Source organism: Gracilinanus agilis, chromosome 3, assembly GCF_016433145.1.
Source record: "Gracilinanus agilis isolate LMUSP501 chromosome 3, AgileGrace, whole genome shotgun sequence".
Taxonomy (NCBI): Eukaryota; Metazoa; Chordata; class Mammalia; order Didelphimorphia; family Didelphidae; genus Gracilinanus; species Gracilinanus agilis.
The window spans coordinates 72,374,462-72,381,486 of record NC_058132.1 but is presented as its reverse complement, the minus strand read 5'-3'; positions in this window follow the sequence as shown (position 1 = coordinate 72,381,486).

Sequence of the window (7,025 nt, the reverse complement as noted above, 5' to 3'; positions counted from 1 at the left end):
CCGGGGCCACTGGCACCGCCAGCATGTGAGTGAGCGAGCAAGGAGGAGCCGCGGTGGCGGCAGCGGCGGCGGCGGCGGCAGCAGCAGCCTGCTGGAGACTGACACCTCCCCCGCCCCGAACCCCGCCCCCAAGCCCGCCGGATCCGCCCTCGCCCCACCCCTCCTCCGACTCCCCGCGGGGGGGCCGAGCCCGGGAGCCGACTGGGGACAACGCGAGAAGCAGAGCTGGCCCCGCCCACGCGACACGAGGCTCCTCCTCCGCCCCTTCACTGGGGTCAAACTGGGTCCACGGTATGGGGGCGGGGCTTCCAGGAGCCGCCTCTTTCTCTCTATTGGGCCTAGGAGATATACGCCCCGCCCCATCACACCTCCCCTTCTTGGCTAGACGACTGGCGCTTGCGCAGTACTGAGTGTTTTAGTACTCCCCAAAGGCTAGGGGCAACGGTCAGAACTGTCCCACAGTCAGTCTGGTTGTCTCTCTCTCCATCACCCTGTCTTTCGGCCTGCCGGACTCTAGGGCTTGGTCGCCAGTCACCTGACTCGGTTAGAGAGGCAGAGGCTACCAGACCGCTGCCCCATTAGGGAGACGTCCCTGGGGTCCCTGATCTTGCAGCCAGGGCTAGCCAGGCTAGAGGATACGCGAAATGACTCTGTCCAGAATCTTTCTACAGACCGCGGACAAACATCAATATTCATTTTTTTTTTAAACTCTTATCTTCCATCTTAGAATCAATACTGTATATTGGTTCCAAGGCAGAAGAGCAGTAAGGGATAGCAGATGGGAGTTAAGTGACTTGCAGGATCATACAGCCAGGAAGTGTCTGAGGTCTTTATTTGAACCCAGGACTTCCCCACCAGCTACCCCCACCAATATTCTTTTTTTTTTTTTTAATTAAACTCAACCTTTTAGGGAAAAAATACAACTCTGAGTGTGTCTGCCCAGATTTCTCAAGGATATATTAGAACTGGGAGAAGACAAATCAGAGAATGTCAGCAGAAGTGATAGAGAGTAAGGTACTACAAGAGAAACAGCGGACAAGGTGGATAAAAAGCCAAATTGGAATCAGAAAGATCAGGATTTGAATCCTACCTCAGGTGCTTACTGCCTCTATATGCTCAGGCTAAGAGGACTTCACTTCTCTGAGACTGTTTTCAAATGAAAAAAAAAAAAAATCAGTAAACTGTGCCTTGCACCATGCTAGTTAGCTAGAGGTATAATTACAAAGAATGAAGAATCACTTATTGAACTTATATTCTAATGGCAGATAACAAGATATACCTTTACTTCACAGGATTGTTGAAAGAATGAATGAAAAAGGATTTGATATGTACTTATTATGAGCCAGACATTGTACTAAATTCTGGATATACAAATACAAAAAGTAAAAAAGACAATCTCTGTCTTCAAGGAGCTTACATTCTAATAATGGTAAAGGAATATGGTGTCCACTGAGGAGTACTTTGATCCAGAAAACGACAGGAATAGTTGTTGAAATTAGAAGGTAATTGATTAACAAGTTGTTGGTTTTTTTTAAGTTAACTTGATTACTGTTCTCAAAGCTTGAAAAGGGAACAGTTAAGCATAAAACGCATCTAGGTGGACCTGGGTCAGACGAGATATGTTGAATACACTCACCAGTTAGTAGCCTATGGCCCCAAAGATAGAAAGATTCTGGAGCATAGGAGCCTGGTATGAAAATGGTCAAGAAGAGATGAGAAAAGGTGTCAAGTGAGACAAAGGAAATGACAGCACTAACTATGGAATTGGAGGTCCTAAGTTCAAATCCTACCCTTGGTGACTACTTATATTTGTGGCCTTGGGCAAGTTTCTTCACCTCTCTGGATCTTAGTTCCCTCATTCCTTGTACTGGAGGACTGACTATTCCTCACAGCCCATTCCTAGATTTATGAACCTATGTAAAGAATTCCATAATCTTTTTTTAAATTTTTTAATCATTTATTAATATTCCTTTTTAACATGGTTACATGATTCATGCTCCTACTTTCCCCTTCACCCCCCCGCACTCCCCCCACCCATGGCCGACGCACATTTCCACTGGTTTTATCATGTGTCCTTGTTCAAGACCTATTTCCAAATTGTTGTTAGTTGCATTGCTGTGGTAGTTTCGAGTCTACATCCCCAATCATGTCCTCAGCCCATGTGTTCAAGCATTTGTTTTTCTTACATGTTTCCTCTCCCGCAATCCTTCCTCTGGATGTGGGTAGCGTTCTTTACCATAAATCCCTCAGAGCTGTCCTGTGTCATTGCATTGCTGCTAGTACAGAAGTCCATTACATTCGATTTTACCACAGTATATCAGTCTCTGTGTACAATGTTCTTCTGGCTCTGCTCCTTTCACTCTGCATCAATTCCTGGAGGTTGTTCCAGTTCACATGGAACTCCTCTAGTTTATTATTCCTTTTAGCACAATAGTATTCCATCACCCGCATATACCACAATTTGTTAAGCCATTCCCCAATTGAAGGACATACTCTCCTTTTCCAGTTCTTTGCCACCACAAAAAGCACAGCTATAAATATTTTCATACAAGTCTGTTTATCTATGATCTCTTTGGGGTACAAACCCAACAATGGTATGGCTGGATCAAAGGGCAGGCATTCTTTTATAGCCCTTTGAGCATAGTTCCAAATTGCCATCCAGAATGGTTGGATGAGTTCACAACTCCACCAGCAATGCCTTAATGTCCCAATTTTGCCACATCCCCTCCAACATTCATTACTCTCCCCTTCTTTCATTTTAGCCAATCTGCTAGGTGTGAGGTGATACCTCAGAGTTGTTTTGATTTGCATTTCTCTAATTATTAGAGATTTGGAACACTTTCTCATGTGCTTATTGATACTTTTGATTTCTTTACCTGAAAATTGCCTATTCATGTCTCTTGCCCATTTATCAATTGGGGAATGGATTGATTTTTTTTATATAACTGATTTAACTCCTTGTATATTTGAGTAATTAGACCCCTGTCAGAGTTTTTTGTTATAAAGATTTTTTCCCAATTTGTTGTTTCCCTTCTGATTTTGACTACATTGTTTTTGTTTGTACAAAAGCTTTTTAGCTTAATATAATCAAAACCATTTAATTTTCATTTTGTAATTTTCTCTAACTCTTGCTTGGTTTTAAAATCTTTCCTTTCCCAGAGATCTGACAGGTATACTATTTTGTGTTCACTTAACTTATTTATAGTTTCCCTCTTTATATTCAAGTCATTCACCCATTCTGAATTTATCTTGGTGTAGGGTGTAAGATGTTGATCTAAACCTAATCTCTCCCATATTGTTTTCCAAATTTCCCAGCAGTTTTTGTCAAATAGTGGATTCATGTCCCAAAAGTTGGGCTCTTTGGGTTTATCATACACTGTCTTGCTGATGTCATTAACCCCAAGTCTATTCCACTGATCCTCCCTTCTATCTCTTAGTGAGTACCATATTGTTTTAATGACTGCTGCTTTATAGTATAATTTAATATCTGGTACTGCTAGACCCCCTTCCTTCACATTTTTTTTCATTATTTCCCTTGATATTCTTGATCTTTTGTTATTCTAAATGAAATTTGTTATAGTTTTTCCTAATTCAGTAAAGAAGTTTTTTGGTAATTTGATAGGTATGGCACTAAATAGGTATATTAATTTGGGTAGGATGGTCATTTTTATTATGTTAGCTCATCCTACCCAGGAACAATTAATGGCTTTCCAATTGTTGAGATCCAGTTTTATTTGTTTGGAAAGTGTTTTGTAGTTGTTTTCGTATAATTGCTGTGTTTGTTTTGGTAGATAGATTCCTAAGTATTTTATATTGTGTAAGGTGATTTTAAATGGTGTTTCTCTTTCTCCCTCTTGCTGCTGTGATGTGTTGGAAATATATAGAAATGCTGATGATTTATGTGCATTTATTTTGTATCCTGCAACTTTGCTAAAGTTGTTGATTATTTCTACCAGCTTCTTAGTTGATTCTCTAGGATTTTTTAAGTAGACCATCATATCATCTGCATAGAGTGATAGCTTAGTCTCCTCTTTTCCTATTTTGATACCTTCAATTTCTTTTTCTTCTCTAATTGCTACTGCTAGTGTTTCTAGTACTATGTTGAATAATAGAGGTGATAATGGGCATCCTTGTTTCACTCCTGATCTTATTCCATAATCTTTTAAATACTGCATAAATTACTCTTATAAGATGGATTCATTTTGGAAAGGCAAAGGCAAAAAGGAGATATGATTCATTTTTCCCTAGTTATTATCAGTAGCAAGGTATATTAAGAAAGGAGCAAGATTTGGAGTCAGAAAACATAAACTTGGCTACTGTGTGACCACTGTTTAGTGATTTATCCTTGTCTAGGACTCAGTTCATTCCTCTTTAAGCGAAGGAGGCTGGGGTGAACTAGTTCCCTTCCTAAAACCTCTAAATATGTATTGTTAGGGTAACCATGAACTAGCTCACAAAATCCCTATATTAGAACTAGAAGATACTAACTCAGGAGCCAATTTTAGGGGAAATAAATGGAAAGACTGCCAGATTCAAGGTAAGGAGATCCAAATGCAGATGTTCTTTACTATCTTTGTGACCTTGGGCATTACAGTGAAGTTTTCTGCGATTCAGTTTTTACATCTGTTGGATTTTATAACTTCCAAGATACCTACCAGGTCTAATTCTATAATCTTATTAAAAGGTTCAACTTAATAGAAAAAAATACTGATTTAGGAATCCGGAGGCTTAAATCTGAGTCCCAGTTCTACCACTAAACTAGTTGTGTGACTTCAGTTTCTAAAAAGGCATTCAAATAGGACTCCAAAGCCCTCCCTACCCCCCACCCCCGTCATCTCCAGCAATTTGATTATATAAATATAAGTTTGAATTAGAACATAGTCTAAAACTAGGCTTAACTTACTGGAAGTCATGTAACCCAAACCACTTTATTTTAAAGAGGAGGACATGTACCAGAGAAGATAAATGACTTTCCTAAAGTTACATAGGCATGAAGTGGCCGGACTAGGTCTGTAACTCAGATTGTATTCAGTCGGTAAACCCAGCCATCTCTTCCATTGTACCATGCTTTTTCTCAGTCTTTTTTCTCCGATGAATTTTCCTAACTGTAATTAGGTTCAGACTTAAATCTCTCATTCTCATCATTGTGTATAAATAGCCATACCATGCACAACTTATATATACATACATAATCATAGCTAGAGACCGAACAGAGAAGAAGGATTAGCAAATTCATAAATCAGAGTTCTATTTACACTTCTGTTGTGAAAGGTAATTACTTATTAACAAGTCTACATGGCTAACTGTCATAATGTAAAAATACTGACTGTCTAGTTTGAAGCTTCCAAGGAAATTCACACATATTTGTGGGAATTCAAACATATAATTTACCAGCACACACTAATAACTAACAAATGTAGAAGTGAAATCACAGACCCTTAGAACCAGATGTGATCTTAGAGGTCAACTAGTCCAACTTTCTGATTTTCCAGAAATAGGGAACATGTCAAACTACAACTAATAGGTAGCGGAGTTGGTTCTTGAACCTACATCTTCTGACTCCAAATCCAGTGACCTTTCCAAGAAATCAGTATCTGTTCCCTTATTTTAAAGATTATAAGCAGGGGGCAGCTAGGTGGTTCAGTGGATTAAGAAGCATCAGACCTAGAGGAGGGAAGTCCTGGGTTCAATTCTAACATCAGACCCTTCCTCCATATGTGACCCTGGGCAAGTCACTTAATCCCCATTGCCTAGCCATTACTGCTCTTCTGCCTTGGAACCGAACAGAGCATTAATTCTAAGACAGAAGGTAAAGATTTAAAAAGAAATTTAAAAATATAAGAAAGTAGATTACAATTAATACTAGAAATATCAACAGAACACTTTGTACTTAGGAGGTCCTTAATAAATTATTAAATGAATAAATGAACCAAAACTTTAACTAGTTTTAGGATCTATCTACCTTGGCCTTCAGTGCCCTGTTACTTGTCAACTGCACCTGTTCATCTCCACCTTTAGGTTCAATGTCAGCCCACACTCTTGAGAACAATTCTGGCCCTAGGCAGGAAGCCTATATAAAGAGTCTTTGTTTTAGGGAAACATTTCTAGAGAAATATGACTAGATTTAAGAGGAGACCTAAAGCCATGTCTTAAGAAGAAAGGAACCAGAGATATTTACCCTCAGAGAAGACTGAACTGAGAGGAACATCAGACTTACCTTCAAAAATCTGGACTTGGAATTAGGCCTTGATTCAAATCTCACCTCTGCTACTTCGAACCCTTGGACCTTGATCAAATCATGACCACTCTCTTCACCAGACTATCCAAAGATTCATGATGGGAAAAAAAAGAATCCTTGTCCTACATAATGATATAGAAGGGAGCTTAGAGTTATTGTGGGTATGTCCAGTGTGCATAACTATTCTTTATAACTATATTCTATAAAACTTTCTCCAAGTTGCATCTGCTGCCTTGCTTGTCTTCAATTCCATATAACAAGATGCTCTTCCCAGTATAAACTCATCACTTCTAAACTCATCACCATGTGAAACCATAAACAAATTAGGAGAAGATGGAAAATTGTCTTTCAGACTTATGGATAAAGGAAGAATTTATGACTAAAGAAGACATAGAACACATTATGAAAAATGAAATAAATAATTTTGCTTATATTAAATTTTAAAAGGGGTTGTACAAATAAAACCAATGTAATCAAGATTAGAGGGGAAACAACGAATTTGGAAAAAGAATTTGTAGAAAGAATCTCTGACAAAAACCTCATTTCTCAAGTATATAGAGAACTGAGTCAAATTTATAAGAATGCAAAGCATTCCTCAATTGAAAAATGGTCAAAGGATCTGAACAGGTAGTTCTCAGAGGAAGAAATTAAAACAATCTGTAGTAATATGAAAAAAAGTTCCAAATCACTATTGATTAGAGAAATGCAAATTAAAACAACCCTGAGATACCACCTTACACCAACCAGATTGGCTAACATAACCAAAAAGGAAAATAATAAATATTGG